The following is a 25,881-nucleotide window of genomic DNA, read 5'->3' as shown; positions in this document are numbered from 1 at the left end:
AGACCACATACAGTCCTGAATGCCAATAGAAAGGAGTTTCAAATTCATGCTAGTGGACTGGGAGAAGATTGAAGAGTACTTAAACAGACTGGAACAAGTAAGGTTAGGGATAGGAGGAGTCAAGGATTTTGGCTTGAGCAAACAGGTGGGTGGTGGGGCTTCTGGGGAGAGACCGGGAGAGAAATGCATTTTATTAGTGGTAGAGACAAAGGAGAGAAAACGAAGAATTTTACTTGAGATGTTAATTTTAGGATGCCTATTAGATATCCTTATGAAGATTTTAAGTAAATGCTAAATATTAGAGTTTGGATTTCAGGAAAGAGAGGTAGTCTGGAGAAAGCTTCTCCTTTCGTATCAGAATTAGGGAATTTTATTCTAGTGTTTACCATGGAGGATTTCAAACTCTTCTGTAATCCTAGGGTTCCCAGGAAACACCTATGGGGCTGCTCACCAAATTGTGGGAAAGTTCAAGGGGTTGGAACAACTCTTGTTTATTTGTTTCTGTTGTTTAACTTGTATTCTACATTTGGATTCCACATAAGATTTCATTTGGAAAAAGGTTTTTGCTGTTTAAAAATGTTTGAATATTGACATAATTATAATATATTTATATTTAACACATAGTGTTTACTCTTCTAATAAGTTGATATGTTAATTAATTTAAACCTCACAATTTTATAGTGTAGGTACCATTATTAGCTTATTTTACAGATAGGGAACTGAGGCAGAGTGATTATTCAACTTATGCTAAATAAAGCTCTTTGGGTTGGCACTCCTAATTTAGAGTGAAATTTTCTAAAAGAGTATTCAAGATTTTTTTTAAACCACTTTTGATGTCCCATGGCTTTTACAAATATTCCAGGTCGCCCATATTTCAACCACACTATGCCATCTTTCCTAAAGTCATTTCCACCCCTGCCTCTGTTCATTCTATCTTTCGAAATTCAGCTAAATGTGACTGTTTTGGCGAAGGCTTGCTTGATTCCTCATTTTCAGAGGACAGAACAAGTCACAGCCTCCTTTTGGCTTTTAGGTTGCTCTAGTCACAATCCAATTACTGCAATTATGATTTTTTTGTGTGTGTGTGTATGAGTCTATCATTCCTTCTCCCATACCCTTATAGAAATGTGAAAACCTTAATGACATAGGCACACCTCCCTTGTTTAAGTGAACTTCAGAAGGTCTCTTCACTTCTGGAGCATGTAGTCTAGAAAAATTATATAGACACAGAAGCAACTATACAACAACAAAACAATTGCTGAAAGAAGAATATTTCACAGATTCTTGAATCAGAGTGTTTTTGTTCAAATACTGGCACTGCCACTTGTCTAAATTTAGATAAGTTATTTAACCTCCCTTTGCCTCAGTTTGTACATTTGTAATACGTAGGTATTACCTACCTCATAGTCCTTTGATAAGGACACATAATAAGACATCCTATAAGACATAAAAACTTTTGGAACAGTGATTGGCATGCAATGTATATTTGATAAATGTTTATTATTATGATTTCATTACCTTTATTACAGAAACATGTGCCATGGGGTCCCAGGCAGTTAATTTTTGTACTTTCAACAATTGTAACTATTCATACAAGTACATGGTTTTTGAATGAATGACTTAAAAAATGGATAGACTAGACTTATTGATTCATTAATTACTATAACAAGTAATTATTGTGTATCTGCAATCTTCTAGTTCATGGTAGTTTCTGAAATTTCATTGGTGAAATGAGTTCCAGTCTTCTAAAAGACTACAGCCCCCTGGGATGGAGTGTGGATGTGGGACAAATAAATAAACAGTAATTATATCACATATAATAATAAAGCATATGATAAGGGATATACAGAGTGATATGGATTACAGGAAAGATTCTTTCTCAGATTTGGAAGGTTTAAATGTTATCTAAATCCAGACCTGCAGCAAGCCATATCAGTGGATTGGGGAACAAAGAAAATACAAGGATCAGTTATTTAAACAGTACAATAGGGCATGGCCTATTAGAAGAACATTTAAAAAGTATCTGTGACTAAAGATAAGGTAGCAGAGAGAGATAGTCTTAGATCATGAAAGGTCGTGTAGCCACTTCAGTAAGTGTAGACTTTAAGAACAATGGTTAGTTATTGATGGGTTTTCATTAGAGGAATTGCTTGGTATATATGTCTCTTAATATCATTCTGGCTTCAGTTTAAGGAATAAATTTTACTTTCTGAGAGGCATCCAAGAGATGGTGATCCTGGGTATAGAGATAGAAAACATCATAGAATAGACTTGGTAAGAGGACAACAACTTCAGTTTTGTATATACTTAGTTCTAGTTGCTTATGACATTTAAGAAGGGAAAGCAGCTAGCTGCATTAATGCAGGGCTTGAGTTTTGCCATCTGTGACTGAATGAATAAACAGAAAGATAACTAAAGATGTAATTAGAAATTTAATTGGAATCTAACTAGATAGAGAAGGAAGAGAAAAGACAAGTATGGATAAACTGAGAGAAAGTGGATGTATGAAAATACATAGGTTCTTATGAAGTCAAAGATAGGCACAGGGGCAATGATTAAAGTAGGAAGAATGGAAAAACAGGTTATAATTAAATTATTGGAATTTGTGACTTCAGGGATGAATCTCTCCAGAGTTATAACAAGGACCAAGTTGTAGTCATAGAAATAAATGTGAAACTCAAGAGATGAGTAAATCAAGGAACCAAGGGGTCAAGGGGTTTTGTGTGTCATACAGGTGGATTGCCACGTCATTCAGGATGATGACAGAACTTAGAACAGAGGGCAAGACTCTCAAATGGGAACTAAAGTTTACAGTGAATATGGGACAGCACCTGCAATGTTAGTAGATAACATCAGGGAGGGTGTATTAGAGCAGTAATAACAAAGGGCAGCCTAAGATTTAGAGTTTCAAGGAGTGTCTAAAAAAAGTCTAGAGAAATCCTAAATTTAAAAAGTCCTATTGGAGAGACTGTAGGCAGGGCAGGTGTTGCAGCTTTACAGAGGAACTCACCATAAGCTACATAACCAGGAACTGAGTGAAAGAGACTTTTCATTACCGGCACAAGCAGGTTATGTCCACCTGTGAGTTCCAACCATCTCTTGCAGTTCATTTCTTTCCTGGCTTTGAAAAATTGGCACTTGAATTAGAGAACAGTGAATGTAAGAAAACAGGAAACCCAATGAGAATTTATTCTTTTTGAGAAGCTATTTTTAAAACCAGGATTTTTTGTTTTAGAAGAAAAAAATGGTTTGAGACTTTTTTCCCCCTTCAGAATCTAGGTGGAAGGAAATACAAAAACAAATCAGTAAAAAGAACTGGAAATTCTCCACTCCCTTGATGTGTTCCAGCACAAACATCATGGGAGGCATGGAAAACTCCACAAGGCAACTTTCATTGAATCATAGGACTTTTGAGCTGGAAAGGACGTTGGATCAAATGGGCCGGTACTTCATTTTAAATGAGGATGCCCTGAACAGGCCAACGGAATGGAAGATAATCAGTGTAGAATGTTGCTGATTTGGAAAGTCATTGTCATATTTCTCTCAAAACAACCTTTTAAAATTTCTTTGAAAAAATGAAAATTCTGATACTTTTCTAAGAGATTCTTAGATAAAATTCATTATGGAAATACAACCCTTGAATTAGAATTTTTAACACCAATTTTACTGCTAATAATACTGCTAATTCTCTTAATAGTTCATTTAAATTTGTTATATAATTTTGACTATGAAACTGTGGAATAGCACTATAATTCTGTGAGACAAATATACATTTTAAATGCAAAGCCATTTTACTGTAAATTCAATGAGAAAATCAGAAATGATGCTAATTGGGAAGTAGAAAATGATCTATGCATTAATATTATAACACTCTTTTCCTTGCAGTCATTACACAGTAGTCTATACTTTCCTTCTTTCACTTCAAAGCTTCACTCGCATATACCTAATAGCTAATACAATAAGAAAGAATGAGGGAATTCTTTCTTGCCATAGGCAAAGACTATAGACTGTAGGAACTCAGGCAAATCCCTCCTCTAGCATGCTCTCCTCTCCTCCATCTGATGATAAGATACAGCTTGCCTAACATGTGTCCAGACAAATTCCCCTTTGGCTATGTTCCAGCTATCCTAAGACATTTTCAAGATTTTTTTTTTATTTGCAGGAAACTTTATCAAATGAAATCTTTCTAACTGTGTAAAACAGAAAAGGCAGATGTTTCCGTTAAGTAGTTGACTGCAGGTGGCCTGAAGCTCAGCCTACAAACATCTCCACTCCTCAAATTTCCCTCCATCACAACTGTAACGGATTCGGTGGAGCTGAGGTACAAAACCAGTTCTCTGCAAAAAATCCAGGCAATAAAATACCTGTAGACTAGCTAGATTATTTATTTACACACACATTCACACCGGGCACACATATGTATATACACAAGAAGTATATATAAAAACTATGTATAAAGTTTAACCTGACCATTTAGAGGAAGTTATCACTGTAGAAACCAAATAGAAAATATTATTTCTGATGCATTTGGAAACATTAATGGAGAATGGATTTCAATGGTTTGCAAGAGTTTATGGTACATGGCATGGTCTGTTTTACACCGATTGACACTGGCTTCTTTTGACCAAGAGCTGGTTTTATTTATATTCTGGTTGGAACCTTTGACTCATATGATCAGACACCCATACAACACCCTCAACTTTTTAGAAAACCAAACCACTTGGATACACAGAAGAGTGAAGAAGGTAGCATGTTGCAGTCTCCTTTGTGGATTGTGGTTAGTGTAACAGGATCATGAACAAAAGGGTCACAAAACCACAGTTTGGAAAGGGAACATTTCAAAGGAGTAGCTGTCTTCAGACAGAAAGGTTTATAAAGGCAAATTGAGCATTTGGTTAGTTAGTGTCCTAAAATGACTTGGGTGAAGACTTAAACCAGGAGGAAAGTGAAGGGAGTTTAAATAAAGCCATATTTTTTGACTGGGCACATACAATGCGTCAGAGACTTGACACATATTGTCCTCTTTTATCCACAGTGCAACTTTACTAGGTTTGTTCCCTAGTACAAAGTGTCTGTTTACAAAAGAAGACACTAAAGATAGGAGAGGTTGATTAATTTGTTGAAGGTTTCACAAGCTGTGCTGATTTTATCCTGCTACCCTATCGCCTTGCTCTTCCACAAACTTGCCAAACATGCTACTACATCAAGCCCTTTGTCTATTACTGATCTTCTGCCTATAATTACCTTCCAGCACGTATCTTACAACTCATTCTCTATCTCATGTGGATTTCTGCTCAAATGTCACCTTTTTAGAGGGGTGTTGTCTGACTTCCTTACATAAAATATCATCCCTTGTCATTCTCTAGTTAGCTACTTACTCTGCCTTCTTTTTGTGGCATTTATTGCTGCCTGACATAATATTCTATAAACACATACTCAATTGTTCGTTATTTGTCCTTTGCATTACAATATAAGTTCCACTAGGGTAGGGACCTGTCTGTATAGTGTACAGCTTTAGGCTCAATATCTGGAACAGCATATGCCTGGCTCATGGAAGATGAGGAATGAATATTTTCTGATAAATGAATGAGTGAATGTGTACTAAGAAATTAAATGGCAGGCAGAGGATTTGGGCAATTTTTTCTGATTTTAATCATTTACGAAGAGAACATGTTAATCCTGTGCTTATGCCCTATATGAGATACCCTTGACCTTTCTGTACTTAAATTTCCACTTGTAAGATCCTGTCTTATATGTCCAGTGGTACAATGGAGAGCTGCTGGAAATAATGTATATACAACTCTTCTTTAATGGAACTGGTACTTCTTACTCATTCTTAGCAAATTGATTTGGGTGGATTTTTCTTACCCCGAGACCTATTTACCCACAAATGAGTCTTAACTGGCTTAAGTCAATTCATGAAGCCCATAATTCTGGCCAATGTAATTGTTCAGGGGTGGTCACGTGTCCTGATACAGGCCAGTGAGATGCAAGGAGATATTTTTTGGTGTCTTCTGGGGGAAAAAAGCATCCTCACACTTCTGAAAAAGTAACTATCAGAAGTTATCTTTTCTTCTTTTGGGAGCGTGAATGCATGGTTGGGAAGAGATTAAGCAGGAAAATCCTGAACTGTGGTTGGGGCTCATTTACCTAATATTGCATCCCCACTATGCATCAGACACTGTTTTAGACACTGGAAAAAAAGTGGTTAACAAGAGAGATAAAGTTTTGTTCTCATGGAGATCAAATTTTACAGGAAAGACAAACAGAACAAATAATCAAAATAAACATGATAATTTCTGCTAGTTATAAACGATATGAAGAAGATTAAAGTGTAACATATAAGGAAGAGTAATGGAGGGATTTTACCTTGAGATAACAAGGCTGCTTTGGAAAGGGTTTCCAAATAAGGGCCCCTTTTTAAAAGTAAAGAAATATTACATTTTGTAATAAATACATTATATTATTTTCAGTGATTTTTTTGGTATAAGTAAGCAAAGTTTAAAGTAAAATTATAAAGAAAAAATTACATATTATGTCAATATTGTTACAGTTTTACCCTCCTGTCTCTTTATCTTTTAAATTTTGGTAATTTTTGTCAAATATGTTAGAAAATTTCTTACCTCTCATTGGTCTGTCCTGGGTGAATGTGATCACCTCCAAACCAATCACATTATCCAGGGCTATAGACCTTACTAATTGGTTTCAGCTCACTCATGGACCTAAGGATAGGTCAATACCACCAAACTGCCAACCTGATTGACTGCAGTTATTGAGATTGTTAAATGGTGTTACAGAGAAAGGATCATGAAGCATCCAGAAAAATGGGGGATTGGAATGACACAGAATATGCAACATACACCCTGCTGCCACCACCCCATGTTTCATGTTACAAACTCATTGACTATCTGGATAAGCAAAACAATAAGAAAAAAACAAAACAAAAACCAGGAAACCACCAAGTCAGATGCCAAGGAAAAAAAGGCAAAGGGATAATCAGGAGCTCATAATACAGTATAATGGAGACCCAGATGCAAAAGGACATAATATATGGTATCAGTTCACACAAAGTTGATAGTCAAGCTTCTCTTGAGAAATAATACCAGCAGAAGATATCTGTAAATATGAGATTTTATAAAAGAGTCTCACACAACTCTGGGGATGCATAAGTCCAAATTTCAGAGGGCAGGATGCTCGCTGACAACTCCAATGAAGGTCATTGATACACTCTCCAGGAGGGCTGTCTGGTGATTAAATCCGCTGATTGGATTCTCACATTGTGGAGGACATTCCCTTAACCACAGATGTAACCATCTCTCTGGTTTATTAACCAGCCACTAAATGTCCCTGCCGTACTGGTTAGGCCAGTGCTTGCTTGATCAGACAACAGGGTACCATCACCTGGACAAGATGACACAGGAACGTAACCATAACAGTTGAGTACTGAAACTGGAATCCTGCTGCCCGTTTATGAGAAAATGGAAAATTATACAAATCCATTATCCTAGTAAAGCATTTAAACTCAGCTTTTTCAGTTATTGATAACTCATACAAAAGACATCAGCAAGGATGTAGATGGAAACAAACCATACAATCTTGATATAAAGAATATATATAAAAAAGTATTTACTCAACAATCTGAGTCCACATTCTTCTCATAATGTGAGAAGAATTCTTCAAAACATAAAATATTCACCCCCAAATGATCATATCAAAGAACTAGTCTCAATTGTTTTAAGCAATAGATCTCACAAAGAACATGTCCTCTGCTCAAAATGCAATTGTGCTAATTAAAAATAGTTTTAAAAAATGTCCATGTTATCTGGAAGTTAAAAATCATACTCATAAATCAGGAGTAAAATAAGTAGCCACAATGGAAGAGTAACATGAAAAGGCTTTAAATCAAATATATAGAAATGTGTGTGCATTTAAGTAAAAACATAATAAATTATAAGAATGACAATATATTCAATAAACAGATGGAGTAAATAAAAACAAAAGGGATAGCCAGTGAAATAGAAAACAAAGTACCAGCAAGTAATTATAGGTGAAAACAAAGTTAAAAGTTGGTTTGAGGAATGATTAACAAAACGGACAGAACTCTCATGTTGAGAACGGAAAAGAGAGAAGGAGGGAGACAAAGAAAAGGAGAAAGAGGAAATAGAATCAGGAATGAAAGAGTACGTAACAGTAGGTACAGCAGAAATTTAAAATATATTAAGAGAATATTATCAGCAACTTCATTATAATAAATATGAAAAGAGAAAAAATGGATATATATCTAGAATATATAAGTTACCGAAACTGACTTAAGGTGTACATAAACAATGTGAATGTCCCTTTGACTATTAAAGAAATCGGTCTTAAAAATATTCCTCCCTCCTTGACCCCATAGGAATCTAAACTCTAAATCCAAGTGAGTTCTACCAAACCTGAAAGAACAGATTTTGTTCTAATCTCAAACTCTTCCAGAGAAGACGCAATAAAAAATATTACCCCAACCATTTATAAATCAAGTAGAACTTGGATATCAAAACAAGATAAGGACTATAAAGAAAAGAAAATTACAGCTCTATCTCATCCAATAATATAGCTTTGTAAACGCTAAACAAACTAAATCCTATTATGTACTAAAAAAGGATAACACAATGTGACAAACTTGAGTTTTAGGTAGCAATAAAAGGGTAGTTCAATATTAGAAAAATATATAAATGTCATTTGCAACTCTAATAGATTAAAGGAGGAAAATATATGAATCTCTCAATAGATGCTGTGACAATATTCGGTAAAAATCAGTACCAATTATTAAAAGAAACTTTCAAGCTAGGATTAGAAGAGATTATTTAAACCAATTTAAGGAAACCTATGAAAACACTCTAATAGCTATCATCCAAAATGTGAAAACGTTAGAAGTATCGCATTTAAAATTGGTAATGAAACATATTCCTACCATTATTATACAACATACTATTCACATACCAGGATAATTGGAAAAGAAAAGGAAATTAAAGGATTAAGGATTAGAAAAAGAGGAATAATCTTGTTATTATATGGAAATGATACGATTATTGTCTTAAAAATCCAAACTGTTCTATGAAAATGTTAGAAACTATAAGAGCATTTCTCAAGGTGACTGGAGAGAAGATCACTATAACAAAAGTCAATTGGATTTTTTATAGCATCTGCAATGAAAAAAAGATATTTTAAAAAGATACCATAAACAATAGCAATACATGCTATAAATTACCTAGAAGAAAATGTAGCAAGAGATGTGCAAGCAATTCTAAAGTAAGAATTATAAAAATTGACTGAAGGAAATTAAAGAAGACCTAAATATGCAAAAATATCCTTTGTTCATGGATAGAAAACAATACTATCAGTTGTTTTAAATGCCAGCTCTATCCAAATTGCCCTATAGATTTAATACATGTTCAATCAAAATCCCGATAAGCTTTTCATATAACATGAGAAATTGCTTCTAAAATTAATTTGGAAGAACAAAGGGCCAGATCTGAAAAATAAGACTAAGGAGGGAGCATTTGCCCCCACAGCCTTAAAGTGTTAGGAATTAACACATTTTGCAATTTGGCTCAGGAATAGCAAATGAAACAGTGGATCAAAATAGAGAGGCTCTAGAGAGACATACACATATGATGAGCTTTGACATATGACATTACAAGTCTAGTAGGAATGAAAATTATTTAATAAATTAGCTGAGAAAAATTGACCATTCATATGAAAAGTAATATAGGATTTTCTTTTGAACATCATAAAATCAACTATAGATAGGTAAATAAGCATAATATCAAATACAAATCTTAAAATCATTAGTAGAAGGTTTGAATAAATATTCTTCTGATCTTGGAGGAGGAAAGTAATTTTTTAATGACACCAGAAGTGAACTAATAAAAAAAAAATACGTGCAACTTCATTAAAATTAAGATACTCTATGTACCAAAAGATAAGAAAGGTAAAAATATAAGCAATAAACCAAAATATTTGCCTTATACCACCAATAAAGGAATAAATCCAACAAGAAAATATTATTCAGAACATCTAAAGTCCTTATAAATCAATAAATAAAGAAAAACAACCAAATAGGAAAACACACAAAAGACACAAACTAGTGTTTCACGAAAAGATAAAACCTTCTAGTTAAGAAATGCATGAAGAGTTGTTTAAGGTGCTTAATCACACCAGAAATCAGGGAAATGTAAGTCAAGAGCATAATGAAAAAAACATTTTACAAGCATTAGAAAGGCAAAAATTATGATGTGCAGCCATAAGAGTAGTAGGAGAGCGTGTGGCTCAAAGAGAGGGCTTATGCATTGCTAGTGAGAGTGTTGATTAGAATGATCACTTTGAAAAATAAATTGGCATTATCTTGTAATCCTTGTATATTTTATGATTTAGAAATTCCACTTCTACGTAACCAAGAGAAAATCTTGCACATGTGCACCAAAAGTTTGGATGAATTTCAAAGAAGTACGGTGGGAAAGTCTAATATCTGTCAATTGGAAAGAGTAAACAAATTATATAATACGATGTAGTAATGAAGATGAATGAATTACAGTTGGGTTACAACCTGAATTAATATTATAATAATTTTGAATGAAAAAGCAAGTCCCAGAATACTTTGTCCAGGTTATACAATCTTGGCTGGAAATGAAAATCCTGTGAGTTTTAATAGAGATAATTATGAACTATTTAAGAGGCTTTTCTTTATAGTAGATTCTTGGTTCCCACCCTACTGAGAGCTACTTAATCAGGCTTTCTCGTGAAACTTGTGCCTCTGCCTTGTTACCTGATTTCCTAAAGAGTCTGCAGCTGATTGTCCAAGAATTAAAATGTGAGAAAAAAAGGAAGTTAGAGAAGTTGGAATACCCTTGTGGAACTTTCCATGGAAAATGTGGGGAATCATTTTAGGTTTAATAAGATTGAAGAGGAGTTTTAGAAGCCTATTCTCTCAGTTGTCCAAATTAAGGCCAATATTACCTAAGTATATATATTTTAAGTATGGATGATAAAAAACCCCTAGACAACTAAAAACTTAAATGAGACTGCTCATTCAAACTAGGAAGGTTGTTACTGGCCCTTTTGATTAGATGAGTTACTAAAATAAGTGGAACATCCATTTTATTGGACCTCATTTTTAAAAGGCCAGGACAGGGTGCAAGGGTAATTCAGTGGTAGAATTCTCACCTGCCATGCGGGAGACCCAGATTCAATTCCCAGCCCATGCACTTCCCAACAAACAAAGAGCCAACCAAACGAAAAATTCAACAAATGGTGCTGCTTATTGCAGGGGATACTCACATGGGAAGGAATGAAATGTGACCCCTGCCATATAGTATACAAAAAAAAAAATTTTTTTTAAATAAGAATAAAAAAAAAAGCAAGGACAGTACAGGTGCCTTTAATTAGGCTATTCTATGCTGGATTTTTTTGTATTTAATTCTATTTATCTATTACACATGTTGATAAGGAGAAAAAAGTTTTCAGGCTTCCTTTCCAATGATGACATCCCAAAATAAATATTCTCAGTGTTAATTGATCATCAGTTATACCAATATGAATTATTAATATGACCCCAATTATTTTGAAATAACTAGAATACACAGGTCACACTTTGCACTGTGGCTCATTCAGCGAGTGTGAGACTCCAAGTAAATTCTCTGCAAAGACAGGAATATTAAGGAACTCAGACAGAGGCTCTGATGGCACTCATTAGTCAAATGAAATCCCTCTGTTTCAACTTGATTGCTCAACATTTTCCTCTCCTCTGTCAATATGCTTGTTTCAAAATAGCTTTTAACAGAGTTGGTGGATTATGAAAATATTTGGAACACTCCAAATTTACTGATAATATTAAGTTCGATTTCTGGTTCAGTTTACCCCCTCTGTGTGATTTATTTATTTTTCAAAATACATAGGCAGTTTCATTTTTTAAGATACTTCAATGAAGTTCTACGGTAATGTAGAAAAGAGAGGGATGTAGACATTGTGTGATGTCAAGTCTATAGTTCATGGCATCACTGGTATTTCAAATAACAGCTTTTTTCTTTTGCCCAAATGAAACATGATTTCCATCTTTCTCACTCAGCTCTTCAACTACTATCCATTTATTAGTAACTTGATAGCTCTTAGAAAATTGACAAATGTGGCAAACTTCCCAAAGATGTCTAATTTTACCTAAATTCAATCTGTGACTCTTGCCATTTTCTTCATTAAAAATGGAAATCAATATAAATTGTCAAGTACATGTCACTTATACTCTTAACATATTTTGATTAAATTGGATCTATGATTCGAGTGACCAGTTTATAAAAATAAGCATCATCCAGAAAAATGACAGTCTACAAATGTTAACTATTGTATTCATCTTAAGCAAAAATCATTATTAATGAACACCACAAAAAACCTATTATTTCTCACAAGACTTCTGTGAGGAAGATTAAAGTCTTGGCATCATAAATCTTTAGTTTTCAAAAGAATCTCAGGATGCCTGCCTGGATGCCTGACAGGGTGGGGAAAGCTAGAGCATGTCAGTAAAGGAGTTGTGTTGGGTGAGCCGACAGTGGGAATGGAGTACTGGGCTTTGAACTCCAAAGGAAGGTGATCCAGAAGTTTTGGAACTAGTGCTGGCAGCTATCCACCCTCCAGCATGAAGGGACCTAGATGGATCAGTTTGCTAAATATGTGCAAGATTTAAAGAGCTGACAAAAATCCGCATTAAACCTGTATCTTTAAATAGATTCAGCAAAAAAAAAGGACTGTTGTCCCACATTCAGAGCTCTGGATTAAGGTAGATATAGGAGAAAGATCCTACAAATGCTGAATCAAAGGAAGATAAAAAATATTTTGGGCCTGTCAGAGCTGGTTTTCATGCCCTGCACAGGAACCTGGCCCTGTTTTGGATGAAAAATATGGATGACCCAATTGTCAAAGCAATGCCCTAAAACAAACCCAAGTTTTGCTGGCCGGTGAAAAGCAGAGCACTCCTGGGCCAGCTGCTGGCTGAAGAAGTTGAACTTCTCAGTCCCTCAGCCCAAGGCCTGTCCACGCAGGAGCCTGAGCATTACCAGACACATTGTGCCCACAGCCAGTAGGCATCATGCCCACTCCCTACCCCTGGAGTCAGCAGCTGACAATCCACATGGAGAACTGTGGCTTTGACTGGACTGTTCCCTGGTTGGGTCCCGGCCTAGTGGTCTGCTGCAAGTGGGGAGAGGCAGGCTTGTGGGGAAGAGGAAGCTCAGGACCACCATCCATCAGGAAGACAGGAAAAGTGAAGTCTGGCCAACTGATTTTCTGTCCAGCCCTATCTAACTTTGAAGGATGATTGCACCTCCTTTGTGAGGCCCTCCCTGATCCTGGTGTGGTTGGAATTACTGAAAAACCAAACGCTATAGGAAACAGTCAATGCAGACAGGAGCAACGACAAAATCTTAGACAAACGAGGGAAATCAACCTTCAAAATAACCATATCAAGATAATCAAATGCCAAGAAACCAACAAAAAAATCACAAAGGACATGAAAATGCAAGGAGATTTGGCTAAGTCATATGACCAAACTAAAAAATCAGAGAAGACACAGAATTTGGAACAAATGATTAAAGGTGTTCAAACAAATCCAAATAAATTCAATGGGTTGGCTAAAGACATAAAGGATATCAAGAAGACACTAGAAGAGCATAAAAAAGGATTTGAAAGAATAAATTGAAAAATAGCATTTCTTATGGAAATGAAAGATATTGTATATCAAATTTTAAAAATGCTAGAGACATACAATAGCAGATCTGAAGAGGCAGAAGAAAGAATAAGTGAACTAGAAACAAAACAACTGAATTTGAATGCACAAAAGAATACGTGGTGAAAAGAATGAAAAAAACTTGAATTGGATCTTAGGGAATTAACTGAGACCCAATTAACTGACAACATGAAGTGCACAAATATAAGAGTCACTGGTATGTCAGAAGAAGAGAAGAATTAAGAGCTAGGAAGATTATTTAAAGAGATAATTGGTGAAAACTCCCCTTCCCTTATAAAGGACATAAATACACAAATCACAGAAGCCCACTGAATTCCAAATAGAATAAATCTAAATAGACCCACTCCAAGACACATACTAATCAGACTGTCAAATGATGAAGAGGAGAGCATCCTGAATGCAGCAAGAGAAAAATAAATTACCACAGACATGGGAAACCATATACGACTAAGCGCCTACACAACAGGCAACATGGAGGTGAGAAATCAGTGGTAAAATATATTTAAGATTCTGACAGAGAAAAATTTCCAGCTGAGAATTCTTTATCCAGCAAAGCTATCATTCAAAAATGAGAGAATTTAAGATTTTCACAGATAAACAAATGTTGAATTTGTTAACAAGAGACCTACCTTGCAGGAAATATTAAAGGGAGTTCTGTCAGCTGAAAAAAAAAAAAAAAAGACAGGATAGAGAGGTCCGGAGAGAGAACAGAATTGAAGAATTATTAGTAAGGGTAATTTAAGGACAAAAACAAGAGAAAAAAAAATAGATCTGACAAATAAAAACCAAAGGATAAGATGGTTGAGCCAAGAATTGCCTTTACAGTAATGACTTTGAATGTTAGCAGATTAACCTCCCAATTAAGAAATACAGATTGGTAGAATGGATTTTAAAATGTAATCCATCTATATACTGTTTATAAGAGATTCATCTTAGACCCAGGGATACAGAGTTTAAAAGTGAAAAGATGGAAAATATATGCCACACAAATTGTAACCAAAAGAAAGCAGGGATAGCAATACTAATATCAGGCAAAATAAACTTTAAATGTAAAGATGTCATAAGAGAAAAGGGAGGACACTACATATAAATAAAAGGGACAATTCATCTAGAAGAAATAACAATCATAAATATTTATGTGCCCAATCAAAGAGCTCTAAAGTACATGAGGCAAACATTGTCAAAACTGAAGGTAGCAATAGATATTTCTACAATAATAGTGGGAGACTTCAATACACCATGCTCTTCTACAGATAGAACAAGCAGAGAGAGGATCAAAAAGGAAATAAAGAACCTAAACAATATGATAAATTAATTATACTTAATCGACATATATAGATCATTGTATCCCAAAACAGCAGTATGTTTTGTGCTCATGGAACATTCACCAGGATGGATTATATGCTAAGGCACTAAATACGTCTTAATTTTAAAAGGATTGAAATTTTTCAAAGCACTTCCTCTGATCATAACAGAATGAAACTGGAAATCAATAATATCCAAAGAAATAGAACTTTCACAAATATGTGAAGGTTAAGCAACACACTTTTAAACAATCAGTAGGTTAAAGATGAAATTGCAAGAGAAGTCAGTAAATATTTGGAGACAAATGAAAATGAGAATACCGCTCATCAAAACCTATAGACATTGTAAAGGTGGTGCTGAGGGGGAAATTTATAGCTCTAAATGCCTACATTACAAAGGAGGAAGGGGGTGCAAGGGTAGTTCAGTGGTAGAATTCTTGCCTGCCATGTGGAAGACCCAGGTTCACTTCCCAGCCTACACACTTCCCAAAAAACAAACAAACAAAAATTCAACAAATGGTGTTGCAATAACAGGATACTCACATGGAATGATGAAATGTGACCCCACCTGTGCTGGTTTGAAAGGATGTATGTCCCCTAGAAAAGCCATGTTTTAATCTAAATCCCGTTTTGTAAAAGCAGAATACTCTCTATTCAAGACTGTATGTTTGAAACTGTAATCAGATCATCTCCCTGGAAATGTGATTTAATCAAGAGTGGTTGTTAAACTGGATTAGGTGATGACATGTCTCCACCCATTTGGGTGGGTCTTGATAAGTTTCTGGAGTCCTATAAAAGAGGAAGCATTTTGAAGAATGAAAGAGATTCGGAGAGAGCAGAGAATGCTGCAGCACCACGAAGCAGAGAGTCCATCAGCCAGCGCTTTGGAGATGAAGAAGAAAAATGCCTCCTGAGGAGCTTCATGAAACAGGAAGCCAGGAGAAGATGCTAGCAGATGACGTCGTGTTCTCCATGTGCCCTTCCAGATGAGAGAGGAACCCTGACCGTGTTCACCATGTGCCTTTCCAGATGAGGGAGAAACTCTGTCTGTGTTAGCCATGTGCCCTTCTCACTTGAGAGAGAATCCCTGAACTTCATCAGCCTTCTTGAACCAAGGTATCTTTCCCTGGATGCCTTTGATTGGACATTTCTATAGACGTGTTTTAACTGGGACATTTTCTTGGCCTTAGAACTGTAAATGAGCAATTTATTAAGCACCCTTTTTAAAAAGCCATTCTGTTTCTGGTGTATTGCATTCTGTCAGCTGGCAAACTAGAACACTGCCATACAGCATACCAAAAAAAGGGAAGAGCTAAAGCCAAAGACCTAACCAAACAACTGAAGAAACTAGAGAAAGAGCAGCTAACTAACCCTAAAACAAGTTGAAGAAAAGGAATAACAAAGATTAAAGCAGAAATGAATGAATTGGAGAACAAAAAACAATAGAGAGAATCAATAAAACCAAAAGTTGGTTCTTTGAGAAGCTCAGCAAGATTGACTGAACCCTTAGCTAGACTGATAAAGTCAAAAGGAAAGAAGATGGGACTAAATAAAGTCATAAATGAGGGGGGGGGGCATTAGCCTGGACCCCGAATAAATATGAAAAAACTCATAGGGGACACTATGAACAATTGTATGTCAACAAACTAGATAACTTAGATGAAATAGACAATTTCCTAGAAACACATGAACAACCTAGACTGACTTGAGAAGAAATAGATGGCCTCAACAAACCAATCACAAGTAAAGAGATTCAATCAGTCCTCAAAAACCTTCCTACAAAAAGAGCCAAGGGGGCCACGGTGGCTCAGCAGGCAAGAATGCTTGCCTGCCATGCTAGAGGACCCAGGTTCGGTTCCTGGTGCCTGCCCATGTGAAAAAAAAAAAAAAAAAAAAAAAAAAAAAAAAGAGCCAAGGGCCATGTGGCCTCACAGGGAAATTTTACTGAACATTCCACAAAATACTAACACCATTCCAAACTCAAACTCTTCCAGAAAATTGAAGCCAAAGGAACACTACTTGACTTATTTTATGAGACTAACATCACTCTAATATCAAAACCTGATAAAGATACTACAAGAAAGGAAAACTATAAGCCAATATCCCTGATAAATACAGATGCAAAATTTCTCAACAAAATACTTGCAAAATGAATCCAAGAGCATAAAACAGTCATATACCATGACCAGTTTGGATTTATTCCAGGCATAAAAGCTTAGTTCAACACAAGAAAATCAATCAATGTAATACAATACATTAACACATCAAAAGGGGAAAGCACATGATCATCTTGACTGATGCTGAAAAAGCATTCAAGAAAATTCAGCATACTTTCCTCCTAATATAAACACTTCAAAAGATAGGAATAAAGGAAACTTCCTCAATATGATAAAGGGCACATATGAAAAATCCACAGCCAGCAATGGTGAGAGACTGAAAGCATTCCCGCTAAGATTGGAACAGGACAAGGATGCCCACTGTCACTGCTGTTATTCAACATTGAGCTGAAAGTTTTAGCTAGAACAATTAGGCAAGAAAAAGAAATGATAGGCAACCAAATCAGAAAAGAGAAATTAAAGTCTCATTATTTGTAGATGACGTGATCCTATAGTTGGAAAATCCCAAGAAATCTATGACAAAGCTACTTGACCTAAAACAAATTCAGCAAAGTGGCAGGATACAAGATTAATGTGCAAAAATCAGTAGTGTTTCTATACAATAGTAGTGGCCTAACTGAGAAGACAATTTAAAAAAAATTCCATTCACAATAGCAACTAAAAGTCAAGTATGTAGAAATAAACTTAACCAAGGATGTAAAGTCTTGTATGCAGAAAAGTACAAGACTTTACTAAAAGAAATCAAAGAAGGCCTAAAAGGTGGAAAGACATTCTGTTTTCATGGATAGGAATGCTACATATCATTAAGATGTCAATTCTACCCAAACTGATCTACAGACTCAATGCAATAACAATCAAAATTGCAACAACTTACTTTGCAGACTTGGAAAAGCTAGTTATCAAATTTATTTGGACAGGAAAGGGGCCTCAAAAAAGCCAAAATATCCTAAAGAAGAAGAATGAAGTGGGAGAACTTAGACTTCCTGAGTTTAAAACTTATTATAAACCCACAGTGGTCAAAACAGCCTGGTGTTGGCACAAAGACTGACATTGATCAATAGACTGAAGTTGAGAGTTCAGAGATAGACCCTCAGATCTATGGTCAATTGACTTTTTTTTTTTTTTGCATGGGCAGGCACCAGGAATCCAATCCAGGTCTTCAGCATGGCAGGCAAGAACTGTGCCTATTGAGCCACTGTGGCCTGCCCTCAATTGACTTTTGACAAGGTCCCCAAATCCACCAAATAGGGACAGAATAGATTATTCAATAAAACGGTGTTGGAGAACTGGATATCCATATCCAGAAAAATGAAAGAGGACCCCTATCCCAAACCCTATACAAAAATTAACTCGAAGTGGATCAATGACCTAAATATAAGAGCCAATAGCATAAAACTTCTAGAAGAAAATGTAAGGAAACATCTTCAAGACCTAGTGATAGGAGGTAGAATCTTAGACCTTACTCACAAAGCAAAAACAATGAAAGAAGAAATAGGTAAATGGAAACTCTTCAAGACTGAAAACTTCTGTGCTTCAAAGGACTTTGCAAAAAAAGTGAAGAGGCAGCCAACTCAATGGGAGAGAATATTTGGAAACCATATATCTGATATCCAGTTACATATAAAGCAATTGTACAACTCTACAACAGAAGGACAAGCAACCTAAATTATAAAATAGGCAGAAGATAGCAATAGACATTTTTCCAAAGAGGAAATGCAAATGACCAAAAAAGCACATGAAAAACCCATCTTTACTAGCTGTCAGAGAAATGCAAGTCAAAATTATGAGATCTCATTTTGCACCTTTAATAATGGCTGTTATTAAACAGGAAACTGCAAATGTCAGAAAGGATGTGGAGAAATAAGAACACCTATTCACTGCTAGTGGCAAAGTGAAATGGTACAGCCACTGTGGAAGACAATTTTGCAGATCCTCAGAAAACCAAATATTGAGTTGCCCTATGACCTAGCAATTCCGCTATTTGGTATATATCCAGAACATCTGAAAGTAGTGGCACAAACATATATATATCTATGTATGTATGTATATAGGATGGAATATTATGCTGCAGTAAGAAGAAATGTGATCCTGACGTATGTGACAACCTGGATGAAGCTTGAGGATATAATGTTAAGTGAAATAAGCCAAACAAAGAAGGACAGATATTGTATGATTTCACTAATATGAACTATCTAGAATATGTAAACTCAGAGTCTTAAAATATAGACTATAGGGGACCTAGAGATAGACAGAAGATAAAGAAGGGGAGGTGGTTTCCTAATATGTATAGAATTACTAATAAGGTTTAACTTTAATGTTTGGGAATGGATAGAGGTGATGTCAGTTTGTTATTGTCATTATAAATAATAGTGCCATATTTCAGGTGAGTTTGAATAAAAGGGGTTGTTTAAAGCCATGTATGTCACAGATTAACACTAAGAAAATATAAGTAAGTTTTTGTATGAACTATTATGAATATATGATACTTGTACAAGGAGTTAATAATTGAGTTGTATATGGGGAAAAACTACCTATTGCATATTATGGGCTATATTTAACAGTAATACTTTAATATTCTCTCATTAACAGTAACATGTATACTACACTGATACTAAGGGCAAATAATTGTTTTTTTTTATTTTGTGTGTGTGTGTGTCTTGATGTTTTTCTCTTGGAGCAAGGACATTTGTCTAATATTGAGTGTGATGGTTACACAAGTAAGTGACAATACTGTAAGACATTGATTGTATACTTTGGATAGAATATATGGTACATGAATATATCTCAATAAAATTTGCAGATTCAAAAAATCCAACATTTAAAAAAAAATCAGCAGCAAGATACTAGTGCTGGAGATGTGGGGAGAGCAATGTATCTATTCACTGTTAGTAGAGAAGTAGAATGGTACACCCTCCCTGGAGGGCAACATGGTGGTTCTGCAGGAGGCTAAGTCTAGGGTTACCATATGATCCTGCAATCCAGTTACTAGGTATCCATTTGGAAGAACTGATAGCAGGGACTCACACAGACATTTGCGTACTGCTGTTTATAGTGGTATTATTCATGATTGCCAATGGTTGGAGGTTGACTGATGAGGCAAACTGTGGTGTGTATATATATATGTATAAACAATGGAATATTGTGTGGCTGCAGAAAGGAATGAAGTTGTGAGGCATGCAATGAGGCAAATGAACCTTGAGGACAACATGTTGAACAAAATAAGCCAGAAATGAAAGGACACATATTGTATGGCTACACTAATATAAATTAACTGAGAAGTAAATTCAAAAGCATAACATCAGGAGATATGAAGTGGGCAGAAATTGGGCAATCAGTGTTTAGGGAGTACAGAATGTTCTCTTCTACGTCTCATTGGAATTACAAGCTTTTACAGCAGTCACATTTAGTCCTAAAGTTTAATTGTTATCACTAAATTCCACAATGCTGTACTCTTTGTGTATAATTTGGTAGTTCCCTGGAACTTTGGGTGTCTGTGTCACACCTGTGGCTCAGAGTTTGAGTTCTGCAGTTCTGAAAACCAGCATTACTGCTTACAACAACTTTTAAAGAAGCTGAAAAAAGAAATCAGACTTCAGTTAGAGATAGAAATGAAGCTGAACTGGCTAGGAGTAGGTACATCAGAATACAGGGTAATGGATGATATTGTCTGTATTTTAAAACTTCAATTTTTGTGTGAAACCAAAGGAAGAGATGTTTATTTTGTCCAATACTTCAATTTTCTGTAGCATACTATTTAATTTAACCTGTCTGGCCGGTTTATTTAAATAACCTAATTACATGGAACCTAGAATAGGAAATGAAATCCTGTGATTCTGTACAGATTATTGTAATACCCTGATACATTCCAGAGTATCTTGGGCACAAAATAGAAATATTTGCAAAGTCCCTTGAGGGACTGGAGAAAAATGTCCAACCATTAAACTTCCCTATTTGGGAAATTCCTGATATTCTCTGAAGCATTAGGGACTTCTAACTTGATAAGCCAAGCCCTCGATCTTGCCCTTATGAAACTTATTTTTGTAATGGTGAAGCTAATCCTATTTATAATTATGCCTAAGAATCTCCCCAGAAAACCTCTTTTGTTACTCATATGTGATTTCTCTCTTTGAGCGGAACTCTACAAATAAATGTACCACCCTTCCCCGCCTCCCCACATGGGATGTGACTTCCAGGGTTGTTAATCTCCCTGGCAGTGTGGGACATGACTCCCAGTGATGAGTCTGGCCCTGGCATCATGGAATTGAGAGTGCCTTTTTGACCAAAAGGGGGAAAAGAAATGGAACAAAATAAAGTTTCAGTGGCTAAGAGATTTCAAATAGAGCTGAGAGGTCATCCTGGAGGTTACTTTTATGCAGTCTCAGCCAGATACTGCAAATAGCCACGATATACCAAGCCCCAACCAACAGTATTACTGAAAATCCTAAAGAAATCCTGGGCTCTATTTACAAGTTTTACTTAGTTTATTTTTTGGAAACTGAAGACCGCCAGATGGTTCCTATGCCAGATAAGCCTTGAAACCCAGAGGTACCAGTCTGTCCAAGAACATCAGCCAGGTTCATTCCTCTACTCAGTGAGGTCAACATCTCTTACCAGCGTGAAAAAGTTAAAATAGTCATTGCCCAGATATCACTGAAGATTGAGAGATAGATCAAATGATAATAAGTAGGTGTAACTGAAAAATTAGGATTTAACAAATGATTATTACTACTGAATCATGATATGGATGTTTCTTTTTAGTTTCTAGTGTATTGGAATAGCCAAAAGGAAATACCTGAAGTTGTTGAACTGTAATCCAGTAGCCTTGATCTTTAACAATGATTGTATAACCTTGTGATGGACAATCCCTTTATCCAGTGTATGGACAGGAGAGCAATAAAATAAAGATGTACATGAAATAAGAATAATAATGTCAGGAATGTGAATGTCAGTTCATATAAACTTGGACAAAAGTTATAATACTAGTTTAATAATCTTTAATCAATTGTAACAAATGTAACAAATTAAAAAAATAGAATTACAAAAATAAAAAAGTGTTATCATGAACTCTAACAAATTTTCCACCAGTGTAAGTGGTGGTGGGTATTATATGGGAATCCTGCATTTTATGCATGATTGTTCTGTAAACACATAAGTTCTTACTTCTACTCCATTGGATTCATAAAGAACTAGTCTTATCCCTTTTCCACATGAAAGTCCTTCTCTTATTTGTAATGTGCGTTATACCCCCTATACATCCTCTTTGGATAAAATACTCCTAGTTCCTTCAACTGTTCTTGCTTACTGTGGTTTCACCATCCTATTTGTTTTCTTTTGAATGGGTTGAACATTTTCTAGGTCCCTATTTTTTTCAATTAAAAAAAAGTGTGGGAGGGGGTTCTCTCTTAAAGGGAAATTTCTATTACATAAACCTTACAGATACTAGTCAAACATTTGTTGAATGAAAGTATGAATATCTGAGTGAATGAAGTTTGCTGCTGAAGAAAGCTGAAATAAAAAACAAGATAAATAGCTTGGTTGATATGATAACTATTACTGCTAATGTAGGAAATGCAATTATTGTCTTTCAATTTTTATTTATTCATGTCTGAACAGATTTAGGAGAAGTTATATATGAATATTCATCTTACTTTACATATATTATTTATAGTTATAATTTCTAAATGTCCTCTAAATTCAAAACTGGCTTCCTGACTTAGGACCCACTTGATACATTGACAAGCCAAAAATTGAGGACAAATTTCAATGTAAATAAAAGTGTATAGGCCTATTTCAAACTTATCAACCCATCTTCAAAAGTTTTACTCTGGCTTTTTTATATGCTTACCCAACAAATTTCTAGTGTTTTGTCATTCAACATTTATGAAATTCCTTCCATTTCAAATAATTTCCAAACTTCTATCTGAAGATTGACCAAGGCAAAGAGTTAATTCTTTAGATCAGAGCTGTCCAATAGTACTTTCTGCAATGATTGAAATATTTGATACCTTCATATTGCATATGGTAGTTACTAGTCCACATATGGTTACTGAGTACTGGAAGTGTGGCTAGAGCATTTGAGGAACTGAATTGTTTATTTTATTTAATGTTAATTAATTTAAATTTAAATAGTTATATTAATTTAATTATTTAAAATTAAATAGCTATAGTGGCTAGCAGATTGGACAGGGCAGCTCTGGTGGTGGATACTCAGATACCCTAGTATCTTGGATAGTATGTTCCAAGACATAACAGCTCTTTCTGGAATTTTTCTCCTCAGTTAAATGTGTTTTCCTCCAAGTTTCTAATATTGTGCAAAAGAACAATTTCAGTCACAATATAGGCAAGCACAATGTCTAAACAAAATATTTTTGTTTGCTATAGTGGTCTTTGCTTATTTTTAATTCATTTTACATTTAAATATTTTAAAAAGAAAATCCTTGTCTGAGTGCCTTAGATCCACAATATGGCTGTAACTTAATAAGTAGTAGAGGGAGCATTTTTTTGAATTTTTTTTTTATTAATCAAAAAAAAGAAAAGAAATTAACACAACATTTAGAAATCATTCCATTCTACACATGCACTCAGTAATTCTTAGTATCATCACATAGGTGTATGATCATCATTTCTTAGTACATTTGCATCGATTTAGGAAAAGAACTAGCAAAACAACAGAAAAAGATATAGAATGTTAATATAGAGTAGAGAATTAAAATAATAATACTAATAAAAAAATATATATATATAAAAAGGAAAAAGAAAAAAAACAAAAACAGAAGATACAAACAAACAAACAAAAAACTATATTTCAGGTGCAGCTTCATTCAGTGTTCCAACATAGTTACATTACACTTAGGTATTATTGTGCTGTCCATTTTTGAGTTTTTGTATCTAGTCCTGTTGCACAGTCTGTATCCCTTCAGCTCCAATTCCCATTATCTTACCCTGTTTCTAACTCCTGCTGGTCTGTGTTACCAATGATATATTCCAAGCTGATTCTCAAATGTCGGTTCACATCAGTGGGACCATACAGTATTTGTCCTTTAGTTTTGGGCTAGACTCACTCAGCATAATGTTCTCTAGGTCCATCCATGTTATTACATGCTTCATAAGTTTAGTCTGTCTTAAAGCTGCATAATATTCCATCGTAGGTATACGCCACAGTTTGTTTAGCCACTCGTCTGTTGATGGACATTTTGGCTGTTTCCATCTCTTTGCAATTGTAGATAATGCTGCTATAAACACTGGTGTGCAAATGTCCATCTGTGTCTTTGCCCTTAAGTCCTTTGAGTAGATACCTAGCAGTGGTATTGCTGGGTCGTAATCCATTCTGCCAGTCTATGTCTTTTGATTGGGAAATTCAGTCCATTAACTTTTAGTGTTATTACTGTTTGGATAATATTTTCCTCTACCATTTTGCCTTTTGTATTATATATATCATATTTGATTTTCCTTCTTTCTACACTTTACTCCATATCTCTCTCTTCTGTCTTCTTGTATCTGACTCTAGTGCTCCCTTTAGTATTTCTTGCAGAGCTGGTCTCTTGGTCACAAATTCTCTCAGTGACTTTTTGTCTATAAATGTTTTAATTTCTCCTTCATTTTTGAAGGACAATTTTGCTGGATATAGAAGTCTTGGTTGGCAGTTTTTCTCTTTTAGTAATTTAAATATATCCTCCCACTGTCTTCTAGCTTCCATGGTTTCTGCTGAGAAATCTACACATAATCTTATTGGGTTTCCCTTGTATGTGACAGATTGTTTTTCTCTTGCTGCTTTCAAGATTCTCTCTTTCTCTTTGACATCTGACATTCTAACTAGTAAGTGTCTTGGAGAACGCCTATTTGGGTCTATTCTCTTTGGGGTGCGCTGCACTTCTTGGATCTGTAAATTTAGGTCTTTCATAAGAGTTGGGAAATTTTCAGTGATAATTTCTTCCATTAGTTTTTCTCCTCCTTTTCCCTTCTCTTCTCCTTCTGGGACACCCACAACACGTATATTTGTGCGCTTCATATTGTCATTCAGTTCCCTGATCCCCTGCTCAAGTTTTTCCATTCTTTTCCCTATAGTTTCTGTTTCTTTTTGGAATTCAGATGTTCCATCCTCCAGTTCACTAATCGTAGCTTCTGTCTCTTTAGATCTACCATTGTAGGTATCCATTGTTTTTTCCATCTTTTCTTCTTTGTCCTTCACTCCCATAAGTTCTGTGATTTGTTTTTTCAGATTTTCTATTTCTTCTTTTTGTTCAGCCCATGTCTTCTTCATGTCCTCCCTCAATTTATTGATTTGGTTTTTGAAGAGGTTTTCCATTTCTGTTCGTATATTCAGCATTAGTTGTCTCAGCTCCTGTATCTCATTTGAACTATTGGTTTGTTCCTTTGACTGGGCCATATCTTCAATTTTCTGAGTGTCATCCATTATTTTCTGCTGGTGTCTGGGCATTTGATCAGATTCCCTGGGTGTGGGACCCGGCTGGTTGAAAGGTTTTTTTTTTTTTTAAAGGAAAGACAGAGAGAAGGAAGGAAGGATAGAAGGAAGAAAGGGAAACATCTTTAAACATTTTCTTGTTTTATTGTATTTTGTTTTTCCGTTTTTTGTTACATGGGCTGGGGCCGGGAATCGAACCGAGGTCCTCCGGCATAGCAGGCAAGCACTTTGCCCGCTGAGCCACCGCGGCCCGCCGAAAGGTTTTTC

General features: G+C 35.3%; 1 long non-coding RNA gene across 1 annotated transcript in view; it reads left to right on the top strand.

The window, feature by feature from the left end:
* The first annotated feature begins 2,781 nt into the window (after nucleotides 1-2,781).
* The window catches only part of LOC143689865 (uncharacterized), a 143,866-nt gene continuing 120,766 nt past the window's right edge, over nucleotides 2,782-25,881 (top strand). Inside the window, exons 1-2 of the long non-coding RNA XR_013178940.1 lie at nucleotides 2,782-3,081; nucleotides 4,163-4,321. This is a non-coding gene — a long non-coding RNA (uncharacterized LOC143689865). The remainder of the gene's footprint in view (nucleotides 3,082-4,162; nucleotides 4,322-25,881) is intronic.

This window comes from Tamandua tetradactyla, chromosome 7, assembly GCF_023851605.1.
Source record: "Tamandua tetradactyla isolate mTamTet1 chromosome 7, mTamTet1.pri, whole genome shotgun sequence".
Classification (NCBI taxonomy): Eukaryota; Metazoa; Chordata; class Mammalia; order Pilosa; family Myrmecophagidae; genus Tamandua; species Tamandua tetradactyla.
Note: the sequence above shows the minus strand (reverse complement) of the source record. Positions and strands in the feature narration are given on the sequence as shown.